Source organism: Salmo salar, chromosome ssa12 (genome assembly GCF_905237065.1).
Source record: "Salmo salar chromosome ssa12, Ssal_v3.1, whole genome shotgun sequence".
NCBI classification, from domain to species: domain Eukaryota; kingdom Metazoa; phylum Chordata; class Actinopteri; order Salmoniformes; family Salmonidae; genus Salmo; species Salmo salar.
This window is the reverse complement of record NC_059453.1, coordinates 7,724,991-7,734,567: the sequence shown is the minus strand read 5'-3', so window position 1 is coordinate 7,734,567 and position 9,577 is coordinate 7,724,991. Positions and strand designations below refer to the sequence as shown.

The 9,577-nt window shown below is 42.1% G+C and overlaps 1 long non-coding RNA gene across 1 annotated transcript; it reads left to right on the top strand.

Annotated features, from left to right (window-relative positions):
• The first annotated feature begins 5,195 nt into the window (after window positions 1-5,195).
• LOC106564029 (putative zinc finger protein 702) lies at window positions 5,196-7,501 on the top strand. Its single transcript, XR_001319384.2, has 2 exons — window positions 5,196-5,489; window positions 6,367-7,501. It is a non-coding gene; the product is annotated as a putative zinc finger protein 702 (long non-coding RNA).
• Window positions 7,502-9,577: the final 2,076 nt, after the last annotated feature.

Genomic DNA, 9,577 nt, shown 5'->3' with positions numbered 1-9,577 from the left:
GGGGGAGAGAGGTGAAGATGGGTGAGGGCTAGACATAGCAGAGACCCAAAACAAATAAACCACCAAGATGCACATGCCCACAATGTCCAGGAGGGGAATTCTGGACAGAGTCTTGTCCATCAGTCACTGTGGATGGAGTGGAACATTAAATATAGAGTTCTGGACAGAGTCTTGTCCATCAGTCGCTGTGGATGGAGTGGAACATTAAATATAGAGTTCTGGACAGAGTCTTGTCCATCAGTCGCTGTGGATGGAGTGGAACATTAAATATAGAGTTCTGGACAGAGTCTTGTCCATCAGTCGCTGTGGATGAAGTGGAACAGACACACAGCTTCTTGATATGTTGCCTTTATATCCTCTTCAGCTGTGATTAAGATGAATGTGGGTTGTTCCATATGATTTCAATCACTTTCTGACTGGTTAAAAACAGGCATAGTGGTCTTAGCATATAACTCACGCTAGGTGTTGGTGTATGAAGCCAATACTAGATTTGAATTGTTTTTCCAGCTGTTGCTGCGCAAAGACACATTTAATCATGTAGAGATTAAATTCTAGGTTGTATTAATTAGTGCACATCGTAGCAAAAAAAACATAAACAAGCATTTCTTATTGTACAAGTTCCGCTAGTCGTCCCTCCCGATTTCGGCCCGTTTTCCTCCGTTTTCATTTGATAAATAGGACCCTGATCACTCTTAAGTTAAATACTCTGTTTGTCTTTGGCAGGAAAGAGACCAGACTCAGAGGAACCAGAGGCATCCAAACCAGCAAGACCACACCACTGCTCTGTGTGGAAAGAGTATTACTAAGTTAGGGAACCTGAAAGACCATGAAAGAATACACACAGGAGAAAAGCCCTACCAATGTTCCCAGTGTGGAAAGAGTTTTACCCAGTTAGGAAGCCTGAAATCACATAAGAGAATACACACAGAAGATAAGCCTCATCACTGCTCCCAATGTGGAAAGGGTTTTACCCAGTTAGGACACCTGAAAAAACATGAGATATTGCACTCAGGGGAGAAGCCTTACCACTGTCTCCAATGTGAAAAGAGATTTTCCTCATCAGGGTGCCTGAAATCACACGAGCGGACACACTCAGGAGAAAAGCCTTACCACTGTTCCCAGTGTGAAAAGAGTTTTAGCTGGTCAGGGCAACTGAAAGAGCATGAGAGAACACACACTGGAGAGAAGCCGTACCACCACTGCTCCCAGTGTGGAAAGAGTTTTACCCAGTTAGGAAACCTGAAAATACATGAGACAATACACTCTGGAGATAAGCCTCACAAATGCTCTGTGGAAAGAGTTTTAACCGGTTGTATAACCTCAAAGAACATGAGAGGGGACACACAGGAGAAAAGCCTTATCACTGCTCCCAGTGTGAATAGAGATTTTCCTCATCAGGTTCCCTGAAATCACATGAGAGGGCACACTCAGGAGAAAAGTCTTTCCAATGCTCACATTGTGAAAAGAGTTTTACCCAGTTAGGGAGCATGAAAATACATGAGAGAACACATACAGGAGAAAATCCCTGTGTGGAAAGAGTTTTACCGATGTAGGGAACCTGAAGACACAAGATAACGCACACAAGGGATAAATAGCTTTCCCACTTCTCCCACTGTGAAAATCCACACCTGAAAAAAGCATTATCAATACTCTGTGAAAAGCTATTTACCCAGTTAGGAGACCTGAAAGACCATGAGTGAACACAGAGGAGATGCCTTACCACTGCTGTCAGTGTCAAGGCTCAGGAGAAGACCCAGATGCAGACAGTTTCGAAGTAACAGAAGTTTTTATTATGAAAACAGGGAGGCAGGCAAACGACATGTCAAGGGCAGGCAGAGGTCAGTAGTCCAGAACAGAGTTCGAAAGATACAGAACGGCAGGCAGGTTCAGGGCAGGCGGAGGCCAGTAGTCCAGAACAGAGTTCGTAAGGTACAGAACGGCAGGCAGGCTCAAGGCAGTCAAAAACCGGGAAAACAGGAACTAGAGACAGACAGGAGCACAGGAAAAACCGCTGGTAGGCTTGACGAAACAAAAACTAACTGGCAACAGACAAACAGAGAACACAGGTATAAGTACACTGGGGAGGATGGGCGACACCTGGAGGGGGGTGGAGACAAGCACAAAGACAGGTGAAACAGATCAGGGTGTGACAGTCTGTGGAAAGAGATAGTTCACGTCACATAGTTTTAACTTAAAATTCATGAGAAATTCATGAGAACACACTCCCATTATCTTATTTTTGAATGAAAATGTATGAATTTGTTTGTGCCATATGAAATCAAATTGGATAACGCCTGCTCAAAAATAAATGTATGTCGTTTGCTATTTTATTTTCTCAAGACATGAATTGAATGTATACAGTAGTACATCAGATTCAATGTACAGGCTTACTTACTGTGATTAAATGGTCTGTGTGTGTGTGTGTGTGTGTGTGTGTGTGTGTGTGTGTGTGTGTGTGTGTGTGTGTGTTGGTTAATCAATTGCTGTTTCCATGTGATGCTCTATTGTTTACATTGGCTGATAATGTTTCTTATGCTGCGTTCATAACAAGTGGGAAAATACTACTTTTAAACTGGATATGTATCTTAGGAGACCTGAGAAACATACCAAATGAAACTAGTTCAGACAAGACAAACCGTTCGGGAGGAGAGAGGAATTGTAAAAAAAAACTAATCTCAATTAAAGGGAATGTTTCTAATTATTGGGGAGGGGAGCGGAGGGGAGAGCTAGGAAGGAAGGATGGAAGGAAGGAAGGAGAGGTTGATGCTTAGAGCTGTGTAGAGGGAGGGAACAAGGGATGAAAAGCTCAAAGCTGGGTGAAAGGAGGCAGGGTGGGAAGGAGGGATGAAAGTGGAAAGAGGGAGGGACAGGGTGCTCAGAGCTCTCCACGGTCATTGATGACGACCTTGGCGGAGCATTTGCCACTGCTGGAACCCTTCTTCTCCATGTTAGCGACAATGCTGAGCCCCTCCACGATCATAACAAGTGGGAAAATACTACTTTTAAACTGGATATGTATCTTATGCTGCGTTCATAACAAGTGGGAAAAATACTACTTTTAAACTGGGAGCAACGAGTTGTGTGTTCACATACTGTTACGTACACCTCTAGGAAGAGGGAACGCAACACCCTGCTACAACTCAACTCCCCGTGGAGTGAAAGAGGTATGGGACTGTAGGTGGAGTGAAAGAGGTATGGGACTGTAGGTGCGAGTAAGGATGACAAAGGCAGAGAATTTACCGTTTACTGGGAATGTATTTATTCCTTCATAAGCTAAGACTTTGGGGAAAGGGGCTGAACGGAAACCAAAGCAAAGAAAGTAAATTGCAAAGCCCTGTCCTACCTTACCTGCCTACCCACTACTTAGCACCACCTGGTGCGCTAACCAAAATACAGGGGGTGGTCCACCCACGTCTTACCTAGTGTGCATAGACAGTAAATACTACAGGTTATGTATGCCCACAGGCCTCTTGCCTAAGCACACCCTACGTGCCTTCCCCTTCCCCCCTGGGAACAAAAACAATGTCAATAATCAAAACACTGCGTCCTACTTACACACACAGGACATACTAATAAGCTCTCTCTGCAACAACCAACATAGGACATACCAATCAGCTCTCTCAACAACAACCAACACAGTACACACTCATCTCCCTTCTGCGCAACAGAACACTGGCTTATATAGTTGGAGAAGGAGTTGGTAAATGAAGACAGCTGTTTCTGACGAGAGCGCGGGGTCAGCTCCAATCATCAATGGATCCGACCAATCAGCTGCTTGGGGGAATTTCAGGAATCCATCCTCACATACAAACAAAACCACAACACAGGAACTGGGGTACGTAACACATACCTTGAACCCGAGATCGACGATTGGCTAATGGCAAACAAGCTCCGTTAACCATAAACAAAAAGTACAGCTTTCATACTCACCAATAAATTATAGTGTTCAAAATCCATATTATTAAGAGAGTTTTTCATAAATAATTGTTTGTTGTTGCATTTAACTGCCGAAAATGCTTCAAAAATCAAGTGCAAAAATATATGTAGCTACTGCAGATTTTCCCTTTAAGGGAATAGTATGGTCACATCTAGATGTGAAAAGAGAAAACAATGAACAATTCCTATTTGCACTATTTATTCATAATGTACATAATCATATTAAGGTCTAAGTCTGCGTAGAGGAATGTATTGGTAATAAAAAATTGAAAACATTTGTTTAGAGTGATATGTTATGACATTAGGCAGGTGTCCACTGACCCAGGTTTATTCGACAAAAGCAATGTCTGAAAAAAATGATAAATTCCCAGATGTGTCTAATAGAAACGGCAGCTATAGGAGAAATGCTCTGAAGATCGACAACATGTTTCGACGGGGGGGGGGGGGAGATTCTTCCTGATGATAATTTGAATAAATGATGAATGCTGAATAATTGTTTAAGTGTCCTGACTTTTGCCTTGCTTTTCTGATTGGCTGGATGCCAAGTTTTCAGATCTACTGGAGTGTAAGTTCCACCCTGGCAACAGACCGTGACGATACATTGGAGCATGCTAATTCTTACAATGTGGCCAATATTAGTCAAGTCTTGCATTCTATCCATGTAGGCTTTTGGGACATGAAACAAGACAGTATTTATTAATAATATTCATATTAATATCTAGGTCTGCGTAGAGGAAAGCAATGGCTGTAAGAAGTAATATGGTAATTTTGTAATTATTTGTTATCACATTGTTTGCCAGAATAAACATTGTAGTCAATTTTCTCCTAAACAGCGTTACCCACTCCAGTCAGCAGATGGCGATGGTGGCGCTTCTTGCGTGACGTAAAATCTAGTGGACGGGACGGTTCTTCAACAACAGCAACACGGCTACTGATTCAACCACCTCGGTAACTCGATAGCCAACACAAAACCGAAACATTTTACTGTATTAACCTCAGTGATTTAAACACACTATCTGCGTATTTACTAGTTACTCCATTTAATATTGACCTTGTTAGCTAGCTAGCTTGTTAAGATAGCCTAGTACTAAGCTAATCGCTAATGCTAGCTAGCAAGCTAACATCCCCGACCATGAGCTCACTAAGCCGATCCCTTCCTGCTAAAGAAGAGGTCTGCTGGACGGAGAAAGAAACTCTCGTGAAAGAGGAGAAGGAAGAAGAGGATGTCACAGTTAAAAAACAAGTAGAGGGTTAGGCTGTTACAGCGAAAGAAGTTACTGTGACAGAAGAGAGAGAAGCTTTCAGAGTGAAAGAGGAGGATGTTACTGTGACAGAAGCGGAAGACGTTTTCAGAGTGAAAGAAGAGGAGGATGTTACTGTGAAAGAAGACGAGGAGGAAGAGAAACAACAGGATGCAGTTTTTGTAGTGAAAGAGGAGGATGAGGCGATGACTCTCACAGTGAAAGAAATAAAACACGTTTTTGGAGTGGAGGGGGAGATTACTGCCACGTTGGAGGAGGAAGAAGACCACAACGGAGATCTGATTAACACCAGTAAGTACTGTCTTAAAAAAAGGTGCACAAACTCTGCAGTCGTTGAACCGAACGCCTGAATATCTCTTTCTGTTGAACTGATGTGTGATTTTTAAAGGGTCATTCTACTGAAGTTATTTACATTTGACATTTTAGTCATTTAGCAGACGCTCTTTTCCAGAGCGACTTACAGTAGTGAATGCATACATTTCATACATATTTTTTTTCCCGTACTGGTCCCCCGTACGTGCGATTCCAGCGTTATGGACATAACATTTGCACACAAAATCACAATTTTAATGTCTCACAGAATGGAAAGACAAAATATAAATAAAACTTTTGATGTGTTTGTCTGTATTACCCCTTGGGCGGGGTGTATACCCAGGAAATCGGACTTCTAAATATTGGCATGTTGGAGATATAGAAGCTTTATGGATGTTACATGAAATGGACAAGCTTTTTGGGGAGACTGTGGTAGATTCTGTGGGAAGGTCAACCTGAGCATGCACAATTAAAGTTAGTCATTTCCAAATGAAACCACGTTCATAATTATCCTTAAAAGGATACTTCGGGATTTTGGCAATGAGGCCTTTTATCTACTTCCCCAGAGTCAGATGAACTAGTGTATATACATGTTATGTCTCTGTGAGCGGTTTGAAGAAAGTTGCTAACTAGCGTTAACAAAATGACTGGAAGTCTATGTATGCTAGCAGATGTTTTTTATTTTTTTTGTCAGTTAAGAACAAATTCTTATTTACAATGATGGTCTACCAAAAGGCAAAAGGCCTCCGATGGGGGGATTAAAATAAATAAATAAATGCAATATAAATATAGGACAAAACACACATCACAACAAATAATGATCTCTCTGTTAAATTAAACACTTTGTCTTTGGCAGGAGAGAGACCAGACTCTGAAGAACCAGAGACGTCTGAACCAGCAAGACGACACCACTGCTCCCAGTGTGGAAAAAGTTTTACTCAATTACGGACACTGAAGGTGCATGAAAGAATACACACTGGAGAGAGGCCCTACCAATGTTCCCAATGTGGAAAGAGTTTTACCCAGTTAGCGAGCCTGAAAATACATAATAGAATACACACAGGAGAGAAGCCTTACCAATGCTCCCAGTGTGGAAAGAGATTTTCACAGTTAAGTTACCTGAAATCACATGAGATAATACACACAGAAGATAAGCCTCACAAATGCCCTCAATGTGGTAATACTTTTAAGCGGTTAAATAACCTGAAGTGCCATAAGAGTACACACAGGGGAAAAGCCTTACCACTGTTTCCATTGTGAAAAGAGTTTCCGTTGGTTAAGGCAACTGAAAGCGCATGAGAGAACGCACACTGGAGAGAAGCCCTACCAATGTTCCCAGTGTGGATAGAGTTTTACCCAGCTAGGGAGCCTGAAAATACATAATAGAATACACACAGGAGAAAAGCCTTATCAATACTCCCAGTGTGAAAAGCGTTTTAACCGATTAAGAAACCTAAAATCACATGAGTGGATATACAGATGAAAAGCCCCATCACTGCTCTGTGTGGAAAGAGTTTAACCTCATCAGGCTTCCTGAAGATTCATGAGCAAAGACACACAGGGGAAAGCCTTTCCACTGCTCCCAGTGTGGAAAGGCTAAATCACATGAAGTATCCACACGAGAGAAACTCTATGAATGCCTTCAGTTTAGAAAGATATTTACCCAGTTTAGGCACCTGAAAGACTGAGGTTACACTCTCAGCAGAGAAGCCTTACCCATGCTCCCAGTGTGGAGAGCGATATTTCACATACTTACAATTCATGATGTATCACACACTTTGCTCCCATACTTGTCTCATATTTTTGACTGACAATTGATGCTTTGTGGTTTTGTTTATGCTCTTATTTCCATATGAAATCAAATTGGAGAAAACCTACTCAAAAATACATTTTTATGTTTTAATATCCCAAGATATGAATTGAATATGGAGTGTAGCAGTTTTTATGTAGATTCTATGTACACTCTGGGATTAAATAGTCTTTTTTTTTTACTCTGTGTTTTTTGTGTGTGTTGTTAATCGAGAGCTATATGTTGTTAATCGAGTGATATATGTTGTTAAGCATGATCTACTGTTTACATATGTGATGGATATGTATCTTAGAGAATGTGGCTTTAAAGCCCCCATTCAGTCTTTGTGTTTATTTTTTAATATATCTCAAATGTATTTTTAATAATCCATTTTCCTGAGAGAGACAAAGAACTATGGGACATGTAGGGACAGTTCAGGACTTCGTTCCATCTTCTATCCCTCTTCTCTGTTTCTGGATCAGGTCTTGTAGGGACAGCTCGGGACTTCATTCCGTCTTCAAATCAAATTTTATTAGTCACATGCACCGAATACAACAGACCTTACAGTGAATTGCTTACTTATGAGCCACTAACCAACAATGCAGTTGAAAAACTATATGGATAAAAACCGCGTCTGTGGCACTGTATTACCCTCAATGCGTGCGAAGAAGGTGTTCAGACTGTCCAGGAGCAAGACTTCGGTGTCCGCGACGTGGCTGGTTTTCCTTTTATAATCCTTGATTGTCTGTAGACCCTGCCACATATGTCTCGTGTCTGAGCTGTTTAACTGGGACTCAACTTTGTCCCTATACCTAAGTTTAGTCTGCTTGATTGCTTTGCGGAGGGAATAACTACACTGTTTGTATTTTTCCATATTCCTAGTCTTCTTGCCTTGGTTAAATGTGGTGGTTTGCACTTTCAGTTTTGCGCGAATGCGCGAGTCTATCCACAGTTTCTGGTTGGGGTAGATTTTAATAGTCACAGTGGGAACAACATCTCCTATGCACTTCCTGATAAACTCATTCACCGTATTGGTATATTTGTCGATATTATTCTCTGAAGCTACTCTGAACAGTTTGCGTGATCAAAACAGTCTTGAACCGTGGATTCCGATTGGTCAGACCAGCTTTGAATAGTCCTCACCACGGGTGCTTCCTGTTTGAGTTTCTACCTATAGGAGGGGAGGAGCAAGATGGAATCATGGTCCGATTTTCCGAATGGAGGATGGGCATTCTGGAAGGTAGTATAACAATGTTCGAGGGTTTCAGCAGCGCGAGTACAACAATCCATATGTTGATAGAATTTCTGGAGCCTTTTCCTCTAATTTGCTTTGTTAAAATCCCCAGCTACAATAAATGCAGCCTCAGGATATGTGGTGTCTAGTTTGCTAAAGTCCAGTGAAGTTCTTTGAAGGCCGTCGTGGTATCGGCTTGGGGTGGATATTGACCGCTGTGGCTACTATTGATGAAAATTATCTTGGGAGATAGTACGGTCTGCATTTGATTGTGAGATATTCTAGGTCGAGTGAACAGCAGGACTTGAGTTCCTGTATGTTATCACAGTCACACCATAAGTCGTTAATCATAAAACATATACCTCCACCCTTCTGCTTCTCGTAGAGATGTTTGTTCCTGTCGGTGCGATGTACAGAGAACCCAACTGGCTTTACAGTCAGACAGTATATCTCGAGAGAGCCATTTTTTCCGTGAAGCAGAGTATGTTTCAATCCCTGGTGTCTCTCTGAAAAGCAACTTTCGCCTTGAGCTCATCAGTTTTTTTTATCCAGAAATTGGACATTAGCGAGTCAAATACTCGGGAGCGGTGGGTGGTGTGCACGCCTCCTAAGTCGGACCAGAACACCGCCTGGAATACCTCTCCTCCGCCGGCGTTGTTTTGGGGTCAGCCTCTGGAATAAGTTCAATTGCCCTGGGGAGAGCAAACAAAGGATCCACTCCAGGGAAGTCGTAATCCTGGTCGTAAAGCTGGAAGTTCTGGTGAGTTACCGCCGCTCAAATATCCAATAGTTCTTCCCCCCCAAACAAAATACCGCAGAGTTGCTTAAGAGCTAGCCGCAATGCTGCCATCTCCGTCGGCGCCACTGTCGATAATGGTGTTATATCAGGGCCTGTGTTTTAGCTGTTATATCAGGGCCTGTGTTTTAGCTGTTATATCAGGGCCTGTGTTTTAGCTGTTATATCAGGGCCTGTGTTTTAGCTGTTATATCAGGGCCTGTGTTTTAGCTGTTATATCAGGGCCTGTGTTTTAGCTGTTATATCAG